The sequence below is a fragment of the Salmo salar genome, chromosome ssa08, assembly GCF_905237065.1.
Source record: "Salmo salar chromosome ssa08, Ssal_v3.1, whole genome shotgun sequence".
Classification (NCBI taxonomy): Eukaryota; Metazoa; Chordata; class Actinopteri; order Salmoniformes; family Salmonidae; genus Salmo; species Salmo salar.
In genome coordinates this window covers 22,045,846-22,062,454 of record NC_059449.1, presented here as the reverse complement: position 1 = coordinate 22,062,454, position 16,609 = coordinate 22,045,846, and the positions used below count along the sequence as shown (strand labels likewise).

Here is a 16,609-nt window from a genome sequence, read left to right as displayed (position 1 = left end):
CCCGATAATGTAGTCTATATTGCTGGGTTAAATATATACAGTTGAAGTCGGAAGTTTACATACACCTTAGCCAAATACATTTAAACTCAGTTTTTCACAATTCCTGACATTTAATCCTTGTAGAAATTCCTTGTCTTTGGTCAGTTAGGATCACCACTTTATTTTAAGAATGTGAAATGTTATAATAATAGCAGAGAGTGATTAATTTCAGCTTTTATTTCTTTTTATCACATTCCCAGTGGGTCAGAAGTTTACATACATTCAATTAGTATTTGGTAGCATTGCATTTAAATTGTTTAACTTGGGTCAAACGTTTCGGGTAGCCTTCCACAAGCTTCCCACAATAAGTTGGGTGAATTTTGGCCCATTCCTCCTGACAGAGCTGGTGTAACTGAGTCAGCTTTGTAGGCCTCATTGCTCGCACACGCTTTTTCAGTTCTGCCCACAAATGTTCTATAGGATTGAGGTCAGGGCTTTGTGATGGTCTCTCCAATACCTTGACTTTGTTGTCCTTAAGCCATCTTGCCACAACTTTGGAAGTATGCTTGGGGTCATTGTCCATTTGGAAGACCCATTTGTGACCAAGCTTTAACTTCCTGACTGATGTCTTGATGTTGCTTCAATATATCCACATAATTTTCTTCCCTCATGATGCCTTCTACTTTGAAGTGCACCAGTCCCTCTTGCAGCAAGGCACCCCCACAACATGATGCTGCCACCCCCGTGCTTCACAGTTAGGATGGTGTTCTTTGGCTTGCAAGCCTCCCCTTTTTCATCCAAACATAATGATGGTCATTATGGCAAAACAGTTCTATTTTTGTTTCATCAGACCAGAGGACATTTCTCCAAAAAGTAGGATCTTTGTCCCCATGTGCAGTTGCAAACCATAGTCTGGCTTTTTTTATAGCGGTTTTTGAGCAGTGGCTTCTTCCTTGCTGAGCGGCCTTTCAGGTTATGTCGATGTAGGACTCTTTTTACTATGGATATAGATCGTTTTGTACCTGTTTCCACCAGCATCTTCACAAGGTCCTTTGCTGTTGTTCTGGAATTGATTTGCACTTTTCCACCAAAGTACATTCATCTCTAGGAGACAGAACGCGTCTCCTTCCTGAGCGGTATGACAGCTGCGTGGTCCCATGGTGTTTATACTTGCGTACTATTGTTTGTACAGATGAACGTGGTACCTTCAGGTGTTTGGAAATTGCTCCCAAGGATGAACCAGACTCTTGGAGGTCTACAATTTATTTCTGAGGTCTTGGCTGATTTCTTTAGATTTTCCCATGATGTCAAGCAAAGAGGCACTGCGTTTGAAGGTATGCCTTGAAATACATCCACAGGTACACCTCCAATTGACTAAAATGATGTCAATTAGCCTATCAGAAGCTTCTGAAGCCATGACATATTTTCTGGAATTTTCCAAGCTGTTTAAAGGCACAGTCAACTTGATGTATGTAAACTTCTGGCCCACTGGAATTGTGATACAGTGAATTGTAAGTGAAATAATCTGTCTGTAAACAATTGTTGGAAAAATTACTTGTGTCATGCACAAAGTAGATGTCCTAACCAACTTGCCAAAACTATAGTTTGTTAACAAGAAATATGTGTGTAACGGTCGTCGTATATAGTGGACCAAGGCGCAGCGGGTTGAGTGCTCATATTAACTTTTATTAGAACACTTAATGAAACAAAACAAGAAACCGAACGAATGAACAGTAATGCAGGCTAACCCTAGCAGTGCAAAAACAACTTTCCACAAAACCCATTACAAAAACACCCCTCCTATATAAGGCCTTCAATCAGAGGCAACGAGGAACAGCTGCCTCCAATTGAAGGTCCATCCAATAACCCTAAACATAGAACTAAAAAGACTAGACCAGAACATAGAAATATACTAACATAGAACATAACCAAAAACCCCGGAACACTCTAAACAAACACCCCCTGCCACGTCCTGACCAAACTATAATAACAAATAACCCCTTTACTGGTCAGGACATGACAATGCGGAGTGGTTGAAAAACACGTTTTAATGAGTCCAACCTAAGTGTATGTAAACTTCCAACTTCAACTGTATATATTATTTTACATAATGATATTATTCATAAACACTTTTTCAAAATTGCATTCTGTACCAAATGCTTTACAGAATATCATTTATATTGTCAATATAAATCCCCAGCACAGCAGGCCAACAGTAGGCCTACTCTCCTTTTGTGTATTGTATTTACTCTTCTTATTTACAGATTGATATGGGACTAGACCAGTCCTCTTCAGGATGCTGAGACCTCCTCTCTGAGTGTTATAATGAGTTATCATCAGGGGGCTGAGGGTGGTGCCATCCCTAAAGAAAGACAGAAGAGGTGTGTGTGTGTGTGTGTGTGTGTGTGTGTGTGTGCGCACAAGTGCTTGTTTAGGACTTTTAGATTTGTATCATATTTTATAAGTAATGTATTTTTAGAAGGATACAGAGTTACTGCATAATACATTTAGCTGAAAATATGAACATTTTGGTAAGCGTAAATGACTGAGGACAAACCAAGGGCCAAAGGTAGTGCACTTATGTAATGCTGCATTTGATTTGATCTGTCTTGTATTATTAGCAGTGTCCATCCAGAGAGAGCCGAGTCTGTTTCCTCTGGTTGTTTATCAAGGAAGAGTGGTGAATCAATGGATCCCCCTCTTCATTTCAAAGAGGAGGCCCCTTCACAAAGAAAAGGGTGAGTTTCTACATGTTACCAGGAAGTAGAACAGTTATTTAATACATGTAGTTGTCTAGAAGAGGAGAAGAAATGAGGAGAGGAGAGTTTCTACATGTTACCAGGAAATAGAACAGTTATTTAATACATGTAGTTGTCTAGAAGAGAAGAAATGAGGAGAGGAGAGTTTCTACATGTTACCAGGAAATAGAACAGTTATGTAATACATGTAGTTGTCTAGAAGAGAAGCTGCAATTCACATATTTAGAACCATCTCTATAATTAAGTGTTAATGCCCGAGAAGCCGGTGTTTGGAGGATATATTTCCATGGGTGTTGTTAGTCCCGAACACCAGCTTCTAGGGCATTATTACTGTTATACAACGAGTTACCAACATATTCAAATAATGATTTACATATTTTCATTAAAAACTTTATTTTGATAAATGTATTCATACTATTTCATTATTCCACAAGATATAGTCCCGACACAAATCTAGGGTTGCTACCCAAGCCGGCTGATTGTTCGTTCTATTGGTTCAGTTGCCAGAGACGTGACCCAGTCGTTCGTTCTAAATGTTCCATTGCCGTACTGGCAGGCAATGCTCTTATCTTTTGCTTTCCAGCTAGCCAACTACGGCTAACTTACAGTCACGTCAAACAGTGCAGCCAGAATAACAACAGTAGCTGCATTTGCATTTGTTTAAACTGTTTTCTAGTGACATTTATTTGTATACATCCATAACAATGAGCTAATGAGGCATGATTTCACATGGCATAGACAATGTGCTCTCTCGTTAGGACACTGTTGTTCAGAGGAGCTAGCCAACAACACAGCTAACACAATCACTTCAAACTGAAGCTGGAAAGACTAAATTAGCTGCATTTTGTTTCGTTTTACCTTTTTTCAATTGACATGTCTTTGTATATGTCCATAAAAATTATGCCAGCTGATTCATGATTTCGACTGGCTGAGAAACGCTGCCTGTCTGTCTCATCCTGACCCCTACATGTTCATTACTATGGGACAGCAGGATATAGAATTTCAATATTGAAACAATAACAGATAGTTATAGGTAGGTTACCATGTGTTATATTATCATGATAACAGATAGTTATAGGTAGGTTACCATGTGTTATATTATCATGATAACAGATAGGTAGGTTACCATGTGTTATATTATCATGATAAGATAGTTATAGGTACAGTAGGTTACCATGTGTTATATTATCATGATAACAGATAGCTGTAGGTAGGTTACCATGTGTTATATTATCATGATAACAGATAGTTATAGGTAGGTTACCATGTGTAATATTATCATGATAACAGATGGGTAGGTTACCATATGTTATATTATCAGGCCGTTATGTGTTAAATTGAACTGATCAGGTTATTATGATCAATGTATTTGATAACTGTTATTTCCAATTCCCACCAGCCCAGGAGAGGTACCCTGTGATATCTGCTCTGAGGTCCAAGCTGTGAAGTTCTGTCAGACCTGCACTCAGTCCTACTGTGAGACCCACGTTAGGAAGCACTACACACTATCTAAACTACAGAGACACACCCTGGTGGAGGTGACTGGAGACCTGGAGGAAAGACTCTGTCAGGAACACCACAGAGCTCTGGAGGTGTTCTGCAGGACAGACCAGAAGCTGATCTGCTTGGAGTGTTCAGTGACAAATCACAAAGGTCATGACACGATCATTGAAGAGATAAAACAAGCTGGAAAACAGGTAGTTGATTTACCCCCTCATTATACCTGAATATGCACTATATTGCCAAAGTATGTGGACACCCCTTCAAATTTCTGTATTCGGCTATTTCAGCCACACCCATTGCTGACAGGTGTATACAATCGAGCACACAGCCATGCAATCTCCATAGACAAACATTGGCAGTATAATGGCCTTACTGAAGAGCTCAGTCACTTTCAACGTGTCACCATCATAAGAAGCCACCTTTCCAACAAGCCAGTTCATCAAATTTCTGCCCTGCTAGAGTAGCCCCGGTCAACTAAGTGCTGTTATTGGGAAGTGTAAACGTCTAGGAGCAACAACGGCTCAACCGTGAAGTGATAGGCCACACAAGCGCACAGAACGGTACCACAGAGTGCTGAAGCGCGTGTCCTCAGTTGCAACACTAAACACCGAGTTCCAAACTGCCTCTGGAAGCAACGTCAGCACACTAAATGTTCGTCGGGAGCTTCATGAAATTAGTTTCCATGGCCGATCAGCCACACACAAGCCTGAGATCACTATGTGCAATGCCAAGCGTTGGCTGGAGTGCTATAAAGCTCACCTCCATTGGACTCTGGAGCAGTGGAAATATAAATCATGCTTTACCACCTTGCAGTCCAACAGATGAATCTGGGTTTGGCTGATGCCAGGAGAACGCTACCTGCCCGAATGCATAGTGCCAACTGTAAAGTTTGGTGGAGGAGGAATATTGGTCTGGGGCTGTTTTTCATGGTTCGGGCAAGGCCCCTTTGTTCCATTCTAGACAATTCTGTGCTTCCAACTTTGTGGCAACAGTTTGGGGAAGGCACTTTCCTGTTTCAGTATGACAATGCCCCTGTGCACAAAGCGAGGTCCATACATAAATGGTTTATCGAGATCTGTGTGGAAGAACGTGACTGGCTTGCACAGAGCCCTGACCGCAACCCCACCAAACTCCTTTGGGATGAATTGGAAGACTGACTGCGTGCCAGGCCTAATCGCCCAACCTCACTAATGCCCTTGTGGCTGAATGGAAGCAAGTCCCCTCAGCGATGTTCCAACATCTAGTGGAAACTCCGTATTAATGCCCATGATTTTGGAATGAGATGTTTGATGAGCAGGCGTCCACATACTGTTGGCAATGTAGTGTACATATTACAGAAGATACGCTAATACTGTTAATGCAAGTTAAAGCTACAAGCTTTGTCATTGCTTGTTTTGCAACATAAACATTTCGTTTTTTCAATTGAAAGATTTCTTACTCTGTTTCCATTGCTCAAGACTTTTGATGGAGAGCAACGCCTAAGGCCAGAGTCAGTCGACGGTAAGTGCATGTACAATCAATAATGAATTGACCCAAAAGTTGTTCTTTGAGATCTTTAGTGATAACTTGTGAACAATTATGTATATACCATTTGTTTTATTATTGTTTAAGAATGTGTTACTTCTTAAATTCTGATAAAGTAGTATGCATTTGTGGTTCCAATTAACTCTGTTTTTTCTCCCCTGTCATGTCTTCACCAGTGCTGCCCCCTCCTGGGAAGATCCAGGTCCTGTCAGTGACATCAGACTCCGTGTCTCTGAGCTGGGGTTCTCCTGAGGGGCTGAAGGGGCCACACCAGTTCAGAGTGACCTGGGGGTGTGACCTGGGGGAAACGGACTCATCAAAAGTGAAAGGCGGGTATCATCTTAAAATAAGCAGTCTCCAACCTGGTGAAAAGTACCAGTTCAGTGTGGCTACAGAGGGAGAAGATGGAAGACAAAGCAGATGGGTCTCAGCATCGTTATCCACAGGTAAAGAGTTTGGTTTTAGTCATGTTTTAAGAGATATTGTTATGGATCTTCTTAACATAAAAATATTTTTGTTCCAGTGGTCCCACCCAGAGATTTAAAGATAGACCATTTGAAAGATACCTCCTTCACTCTCCACTGGTCCAAGGCTGAAGGAATGGAGAAAGTCCCACAGCGCTTCCTCATATCCTACTGCAGCCCAGGAACAGACCTCCATGCAGAGAATACTAAAGACTGCCACAACACATTCTCAAACCTGCAACCTGGTACTGAGTACACTGTCAGCATCTCAACTGTGCTGAAGAATGGGGAACAGAGTGAATCTGTCTCTACAACCATCTACACCAGTAAGAGATCTACCTCACCTTGTTACAGCTCATCATCTCTTTACCAGTAACCAGAACAGACATTTTGTTACATTACAAATCAAACATGTGTTTTAAGCTTATTTCTTCCAGCTGGCCTTTAATTATTTTTCAACTACTATTCAACTTTTTCCTCCTGTAGTTTATTTCTGGAGTTAAACTGTAACACTAACAATAATGTATTTTCCCTTAGTACTTCCTGCTCCAGACCAGCTGACTGTTGACTCAGTGGACACCACATCAGCTGCTGTTAGCTGGAGCCAGCCACCAGGATTGGACCAAACCCAACATCATTACCAGATCTCCTACCGCTGTCCAGGGACAGAACGACACATCACTACCACATCTTCACACAGCATCACTCTCTCTGACCTGAAACCTGCTACTCAGTACTCTGTCTCTGTCTGCACTGTGCTGGAAAATGGAAAGAAAAGTAAACTGGTGTCAACAACCCTCACCACAGGTAAGGATGTACCCTACTTAACTTTATCATTAGTACAGGGTGAAACACTTGTTATTGTGTAGAGGATTTATAATCACAGCATTCTTTATATTTAAGTAATAAGGCTTGAGAACCTGTGAATTATCGTGTGAATAACTCCTGACTAAGGGCTGTTCTTAGGAGGGTTAATCATGATAATTCCCTGTTTCGAGGGTCTTATTGCTTTTATAAAACGGTTGCCAACAGATTATAAAAAGATGAACAACATGTTTTCATAAAAAATGTGCTTTTAATGAGTAACTTAGTTTTATTTCATCCTTTCACCAGACAATGTATTCTGGGTAAAAGCCAGTTGTTAGTTAGTCTCGGTGCCTCTTCTGGTAAAGTTGGATGTTGAACCACACTTTCATTACGAGCCCCAGGTGTGTCTGGTTCTACTGCTGTTAACTTCTTTATGTTCTCGTGGTCCTGCTCACTGATGGCTGCATTGTGCGTTGCCCTGTCCTCCCCGTTGCTTCACGGTGCCCACGAAGATGTTGTTGGATGTTGAGTCTTTCATTAGACACCAGGAAAGGTTCAGAGGGGGGTCGTTATGTAGCAGTTTAACTCAGCACAGAGACCCGTGTAGCTGCTCAGCCTGTACATTTCAACCTTAATATTCCTCACACTGCCACAAAACTCCCCCAGAATAGTATTCAACCCTTCTTTTGTAGTTGTCTCAAAAGAGAAAGTTGTTCCCTTTTCACTAAGCCAGGCCAGGAAACATCTCAGCCCAGTTTGTCTGCTTGACTGTGTCGGCTTCATTACGGCTCTTTTCCAGGATGTCCAGGGGGTTATGTTGCGCTATATTGGATCACTCCAATAGGGTATCCTTCTGCTCAGCAGAATACATTCTGAGTAAGGATTTCAGATTAGTCCTGTGTACTGGGTAGTGATAATGCTGACCCCCTTAAATAGCTGCCGCTGTACTACTGTTTCTCTCCGGCGGGCTTGCAGATCTCCCCTGAGAATGAGCTAGGTGTTGCGAGGCGCACCATATTTCATCTCTCACAGGGAGCAGAAATCTTGCCTAGACTCTTGTGAGTTCCATGGTGAACGAGCGACGCAATATAGCTAGTTTAATGAGAGGTGACCATTGCAGGACTAAGCACAGTTATAAACACTCCCTTATGTCCTACCAACCTGAACCCTCACGTATATAGCAAGAAATAAGCTATAATCGTGTGTGAGGTAGAAAGTCCCTTCACGGAGAGTGTACGAGACTAAGACTGATACTGTAGGTCTTAGTATATACTATCATACAGTATTGTGCAGTGTTTACTATAGACATAGTATATTACACTGTTGGCTTCATTTTCCAATATTGGGCTGAGTTTATGCCACCATAGTGAGATTACACTGTTGTTTATTCACACAGTTGCTGGGTTGCGATAGTTTTCTGTTACCCTATTTTACAGTACAGATAGTAATTGTCATAGTTTCCAATGGAAACTCACATCTCAGCTCTATTACAGTCCCTGTGCCCAACAACACCAAGGTAACCTGTGGTGGCTAATTTCCGCATTACCAAATGAGGAGTTACAAACACACCAGTCCGAGTTAAACTACATCTTTAATACTTAATTAAGATACTTTTGCAAAGGTTATTGACCCCAATAATGCACTCTCTCGAATGAATCATTGAACAAGGTGATTACAGAATGGCTACAGGGATCTTTTATAGCAACGATACAGCCCCTTCAACGTACATTGACAAACCACAAAATACTTAGTAACAGTTCACAAAGGTTAAGTTTTGTATGAGAGATATCAATAAAACACATCAGACAGTAACTGCTATGTCAACAGGATTAATGATATAGCCCAGTTTCTGGTCTCCTTAGAACCGTCCCTCCCTGGTACGGTATTGAACAGAACTATTTCATCCAATGGCATATATCAATTGTCAACTCTAGATATTCCCATCTCAAGCAAACCCCCTCTTGACCCCACTCCTGGACAGGCTCACTGGAGGGAGTGAGCCTCTAGGCCATATAATATCCCAGGATAAGTGTGAGATCTAAGAGAGGACATACAAGGGTCCATTTACTGCCATAATCCTCCCCACAATAAAGAAAAGGAGGGAGTGACTTGCTCACAGACATTGTGGAGACAAGTCATTGGTTCCCCATTAATCACGCCATCCCTTCACATGGTTTAAGAAATAGGTAAAGACACATTCCCATGACGACAAGTCTGACCTCTCCCCTCTCTGGGCCCCAAGTGTCTGAGCCCCAGCCTAGGTAGACGTGCAACTGAAAAGACACCAGAGTCCAATGGACACTTTCTAATGACAAGTACCTCAAATAAGCATATTATACTAATAAAACATCTTAATTATCTATGTTACCCAACTAATTCTGATTCGTCCACGACAAACCTGCCTGAATAACTACCGACCCGCAACACTCACGTCTGTAGCCATGAAGTGCTTTGAAAGGCTGGTCATGGCTCACATTAACACCATTATCCCAGAAACCCTAGACCCACTCCAATTTGCATACCGCCCCAACAGATCCACAGATGACAAAAGGAACATGTACGTGAGAATGCTGTTCATTGACTACAGCTCAGCATTCAACACCATAGTGCCCTCAAAGCTTATCACTAAGCTAAGGACCCTGTGACTAAACACCTACCTCTACAACTGGATCCTGGACTTCCTGATGGGCCACCCCCAGGTGGTAAGGGTAGGCCTCAACACATCTGCAACGCTGATCCTCAACACGGGGACCTCAGGGGTGCATGGTTAGTCCCCTCCTGTGCTCCTTGTTCACATAAGAATGCGTGGCCAAGCACGATTCCAACACCATCATTAAGTTTGTCAACAACACAACGGTGGTAGGCCTGATCCCAGACAACGATGAGACAGCCTATAGGGAGGAGGTAAGAGACCTGGCAGTGTGGTGCCAGGACAACCACCTGTCCCTCAAGACAAAGGAGCTGATCGGGGACTACAGGAAAAGGAGGGTCGAGCATGCCCTCATTCACACCGAGTGGGCTGTATTGGAGCTGGTCGAGAGCTTCAAGTTCCTTGGTGTCCACATCACCAACAAACTATCATGGTCCAAACACACCAAGACAGTCGTGAACAGGGAACGATAAAGCCTATTCCCACTCAGGAAACTGAAAGGATTTGGCATGGTTCCTCAGATCCCCAAAAATGTCTACAGCTGCATCATCGAGAGCATCCTGACCGGTTGCATCACTGCCTGGTATGAAAACTGCTCGGCCTCCGACCACAAGGCATTACAGAGGGTAGTGCGAACGGCCCAGTACATCACTGGGGCCAAGCTTCCTGCCATCCAGGACCTCTATACCAGAGAAGGCCCTAAAAATTGTCAAAGAATCCGGTACCGGAGCGCCAAGACTAGGTCCACAGGGCTCCTTAACAGCTTCTACCCCCAAGCCATAAGACTGCTGAACAGTTCATCAAATGGCTACCAGGACTATTTGCATTGACCCCCCTCTTTTTTTACTCTGCTGCTACTCGCTGTTTGTTATCTATGCAAGTGTCACTTTACCCCTACCTACATGTACATATTACCTTAATTACCTCCACTAACATGTACCCCCGCACATTTACTCGCTCCCGGCGCCCCCTGTATATAGCCTCATTATTGTTATTTTATTGTGTTACTTTTTTATACTTTTTTAAAACTTTATTTTATTTAGTAAATCTTTTCTTAACACTTCTCTTTCTTAACTGCATTGTTGGTTAAGGGATTGTAAGTAAGCATTTCACTGTAAGGTGAAATGTGACAAATAACATTTGATTTGATTGTACCTGTGTTTACCATAGTTGTGTTACACTTTACAGTAAAGACAGTAACTATCGCTTAATTGGAAACTGACAGATCTATTACACTATCTGTTTATCCACACAGTGTATAACTGGGTTTACCATAGTTTTTCTGTTGCACTACTTACAGTAGGCTACAAACAGTAACTATGCTAGTTTTCCTTTGGAAAGTCACTTTTCAGCTATTACACTGCAGTCTTGCACAGTGTGTAGCTGAGGTTACCTGTGTTCTGTTTTACTTACAGTTAAGAACACGTTTGAACACTGTTAAAGCTCTCAATTCACTGCTTTATTGACAACGTTTCGATCCAAAACTGAGCTTTGTCATTTCAAAGAAACAAACTGACTGCTCACTTCCCAAAATATACACATTTCATCTCATATGACCATTACGCACATGACGCATGGTGGGTGTGGAAACAATCCAATTAACTTTAGTGCATAATTAATCACAGAGGTACATATGGTCATAAAGGATTGTATACATACATATGGGTTCAAGTTAAAACCTAGGCAACAGTAAAAAAGATTGTTGGAATACCCGCCCATATGACCATTACACACAGGAGACAGTGTATTTGGGAAAGTATTCAGACCCCTTCACTTTTTCCACAATTTGTTACGTTACAGCCTTACTCTAAAATGGATTAAATTATTTTCTTCCCTCATCAATCTACACACAATATCCCATAATGACAAGGAAAAAACAGGTTTTTCGAAATTTGTGCAACTTTATAATTTTTTAATACTGAAATATCACATTTACATGAGTATTCAGACCGTTTACTCAGTACTTTGTTGAAGCACCTTTGGCAGCGATTACAGCCTTGAGTCTTCTTGGGTTTGGCGCTACAAGCTTGGCACACCTGTATTTAGGGTGTTTCTCCCACTGTCCTCTGCAGATCCATCAGGTTGGATGGGGAGCGTCACTGCACAGCTATTTTCAGGTCTCTCCAGAGATGTAGGGTTCAAGTCCGGGCTCTGGCTGGGCCACTCAAGGATATTCCGAGACTTGTCCCAAAGCCACTCCTGCATTGTCTTGGGTTCTAACAAAATGTGGAAGAAGTCAAGGGGTCTGAATACTTTCCAAAGGCACTGTACACTGAGTATATAGACACACACGTGGTGGTGTGATGGTGTGAGCTGTGACACACATTGTGCCCCTTGAGAAAAGTGGAGCAACGTTTGAATGCCACAGGATATCTGGACATCATTGCCAATCAGGTGCATCCCTTCATGGCAGCAGTGTATCCATCTGCTAATGTATTTTTGTCAGCAGGATAATGCCCCATTTTTATTTTATTTAACTAGGAAAGTCAGTTAAGAACAAATTCTTATTTTCAATGACGCCCTGCCTTGTTCAGGGGCAGAACGACAGATTTGTACCTTGTCAGCTCAGGGATTCAAACTTGCAACCTTTCGGTTACTAGCCCAACGCTCTAACCACAAGGCTACCCTGCCGTCCCATGCCACAAGGCTAGGATTGTCCAAGAATGGTTCCACAAATGGTTCCACAAATATGACAGTGAATTCAGCGTACTACAGTGGCCTGCCCAGACACCAGATTTTAATCCATTTGAGCATCTGTGGGATGAAATGGAACTAGCTATTCAGAGTAGAGTAGAGAGTAGAGATCCACTACCAGCCGACTTGACACAACTGTGGGAAGCATTAGTCAACATGGGCCAGCATCCCTGTGGAACGCTTTCAATACCTTGTAGAGTCCATGACCCAACGAATTGAGGCTGTTCAGAGGGCAAAAAGGGGTGCAACTGAATATTAGGAAGGTGTTCTTAATGTTTTGTACACTCAGTGTATACAGCAACACCTCCCCCATTGGCATTTCTGCTTCTTATGTAGCTGTTATAACCATATATTGCTACCACTGTATCATCAAAGGAATTATCTAATTGAGTTTCAGTGATAGCCAATATTTGAATGCTTTCTGTTTCTAGCAAGTTATCAATTTCATTAACCTTGTTTCTTAGGCTACATATGTTAATATGGGCTATTTTTAGCACCTTTCTGGGTTGCTTGACAGTATTTATTGCTTTACTGGGAGAAGACATGACCGTGGTATTTATTTGAGCTGATAGTGCAGGGTGAACTGCTCACACTGGGCTTTCTACTAGCTATATTGTATAACTCAAGTTCATAGGCACATTATTACTGCTGACAGTAGCTGTCACATAAAATTAAGTTACTTACATTACGATTGAAAACACACCTGGGACAATGTACATAGCCCAAACTGTTCAGACGCTACAGACAGAAGTTGGCAGATCTTCTATATCGACTTCAGACTAATCTTCAAAACGGAGAACACCATTGTGTTTGTGAGAGTCATCTTTCCATAGAGGAGTCATTATAGTTTCTAGGCCAAACCGTTCGGACGCCACAGACGATTTTGTGAGTAAACTGATTTTCGGGATGTCTCATGGTCTGACAAACCCCTCTCTAGCTCTGTCACCTTTCACCGCAAATGTGGAAGTGTGACATAGGCGGATGTGGTGGATTGAGAGGCATCCAATGCAAAAAAACCATCTCTAGCTGAAACTGACAGATTACTGTGGGGGCGTGGACATTGACCTTAGGGTCTTTAATTAAATGTTTTAACCCAATGTCTGGTGTCTTGATGGATTCATCAAAACTTGTGACATAAAACACTGCTTTTCTCCTTTACATTTAGTCAATAAGCAGATGCTCTTATCAAGAGCGACTTACAGGAGCACTTTGGGTTAAGTGCCTTTCTCAAGGGAACATTGACAGATTTTTCACCTAGTCGACTCAGGGATTTGAACCAGCAACCTGGCCCAAACGCTCTTAACCACTACGCTATGTGCCGCCCTATGGCTACATTTATGTTTATCATTATATAATATGGTAAACATTTAACAGTTCAATTAGACATTGAACTTGAAACCCTGCAAGAATCCTGAATCGAGCTGTCTATTTTTTGGGGATGCAGACTTTTTGTGTCTTATATTACGTTGTGAAAACAGTTTTCACTGCCACACACATCCAAATTAATTAGAATTTACTAAATCCAATGCTTCTAACCAAATCAAATAACATTTTATTGGTCACATACACATGGTTAGCGGATGTTAATCCGAGTGTAGCGAAATGCTTGTGCTTCTAGTTCCGACCATGCAGTAATATCTAACAAGTAATCTAACAATTTCACAACAACTACCTTATACACACAAGTGTAAAGGAATTAATAAGAATATGTACATAAAAATATATGGATGAGCGATGGCCGAACGGCATAGGCAAGATGCAGTGGATGGTATAGAGTACTGTATATACATATGAGATGGGTATGTAAACATTATATAAAGTGGCATTGTTTAAAACTTCATTAGGGTAGGGGGCAGCATTCGGAATTTTGAATGAAAAGCGTTCCCAAATTAAACTGCCTGCTACTCAGGACCAGAAGCTAGGATATGCATAAAATTGTCATGTCTGTGAGTATAACAGAACTGATATGGCAGGCGAAAACCTGAGGAAATCCATCCAGGAAGTACTATTATTTTGAAAGGCTGTTTTTCCATTGAAAGCCTATCCACCATACAAAGACTTAGGACCCAGTTCACGATCTCTATGGCTTCTTCTACATGTGGCCAGTCTTCAGGCATTCTTTCAGGCTTGGAAATTTCCAGACATGAGTCCAGCACGCGATCGGGAGCGCACCTTTCTTGTTTCTCCTTTTCTATTGACGAAGCTTTTGTCCGGTTGAAATATTATAGATTATTTATGACAAAAACAACCTGAGGATTGATTTTAAACATCGTTTGACATGTTTCTACGAACTTTTATTGTACTTTATTGATTTTTCATCTCTCTGTTGTGAACGCGCTTTGTTCCAATGGATTGCTGAACAAAATGCACCAACAAAACTGAGGTTTTTGGACATAAAGAGGGACATTATCGAACAAAACGAACATTTATTGTGTAACATGGAGTCTTCGGAGTGCAACCATATGAAGATCATCAAAGGTAAGTGATACATTTTATTGCTATTTCTGGCTTTTGTTACTCTTCTTCTTGGCTGCTAACTGTTTGTAATGATTTGTCTGCTGGGCGCTGTCCTCAGATAATCACATGGTTTGCTTTCGCCGTAAAGCCTTTTTGAAATCTGACACAGCGGTTGGATTAACAAGAAGTTTATCTTTAAACTGGTGTATAACATTTGTGTCTTTTATGTATGTTTATTATGATAATTTCTGTTTTGTTAAATTCCACGCTCTGCAATTTCACCGGATGTTGTTTGAGACAGTGGATTATTGAACAAAACGCGCTAACAAAACAGAGGTTTTTGGATATAAACATGGACTTTATCGAACAAAATTAACATTTATTGAGTAAATGTGTCACGTCCTGGCCAGTATAAGGGTGAATTGTCATTGTAGTTTGGTCAGGACGTGGCAGAGGGTATTCGTTTTATGTGGTTCGGGGTGATGTGTTTGTTGAAGGGGCATTTGATTTAAGTATTCCGGGGGTTTTTGGGCACTGTTTGATTTTCATGTATTCTATGTTTAGTCTAGTGTGTCTATTTCTATGTTTGGTCAATTGGGGTTGGGACTCTCAGTTGAAGGCAGGTGTTGTCTATTTGCCTTTGATTGAGAGTCCCATATATTAGGGTGTGGTGTGTTTGTGTTTGTCATTTGTGGGAGATTGTTCTGTGTTTAGCCTTGTGCCTTGCCAGACTGTTTTGTTGATCGTTCGTTCTTTTGTTATTTTGGTGTTCATTTTGAATTTATTAAACGTCAAAGATGAGCATACACATACCTGCTGCGTTGTGGTCTCATCACTACGACAACCGTGACAAAATGGGAGTTTTGTGACTGCAAACATATGAAGATCATCAAAGGTAAGTGATTAATTTTATCACTATTTCTGACTTGTGTAACTCCTCTACTTGGCTTGTTACTGTTTGTAATGATTTGTCTGCTGGGCACTGTTCTCAGATAATCACACGGTATGCTTTCGCCGTGAAGCCTTTTAGAGATCTGTCACCGTGGTTGGATTAACAAGAAGTTTATCTTTAAACCCATGTATAACACTTGCATATTTCATTGATTTTTATGACACCCCCTAGTGTGTGGGACGCTCATTATAATGAGCGTCCCACATAACTAGCGTCCCACACCCCCTACTGAGGTTAAAGTGACTAGTGATACATTTATTACATCCAATTTTCAATTATTAAAGTGGCTAGAGATTTGAGTCAGTATGATGGCAGCAGCCACTCAATGTTAGTGATGGCTGTTTAACTTCTCTAGGGTAGGGGGCAGTATTTTGACGTCCGGATGAAAGGCATGCCCGTAGTAAACTGCCTGCTACTCAGGCTCAGAAGGTAGGATATGCATATTATTAGTAGATATGAATAGTAAACACTCTGAAGTTTCTAAAACTGTTTGAATGATGTCTGTGTATAACAGAACTCATATGGCAGGCAGAAACCTGAGAATAATCCAACCAGCAAGGTTTGTTGTTTTTCTTTTGAATCCTTATCGAAACTACAGTGTCTGTGGGGTCACGTTGCACTTCCTAAGGCTTCCATTGGCTGTCAACAGCCTTTAGAAACTTGTTTCATCCTTCTCCTGTTACTGGGCAGAGAATAGGAGCTCAGTCAATAAGTGGACTGTCTGAGGACAAAGGACTTGGTTATGCGCGAGCCCGCGAGCGTGCCGTTCCTCCTTTATCTTCTGGAATGAATACGCTATTGTCCGGTTGGAATATTATTA

General features: G+C 41.5%; 1 pseudogene; it reads left to right on the top strand.

The window, feature by feature from the left end:
- The window catches only part of LOC106598785 (up-regulator of cell proliferation-like), a 33,208-nt pseudogene that overhangs the window by 13,079 nt on the left and 3,520 nt on the right, over positions 1-16,609 (top strand).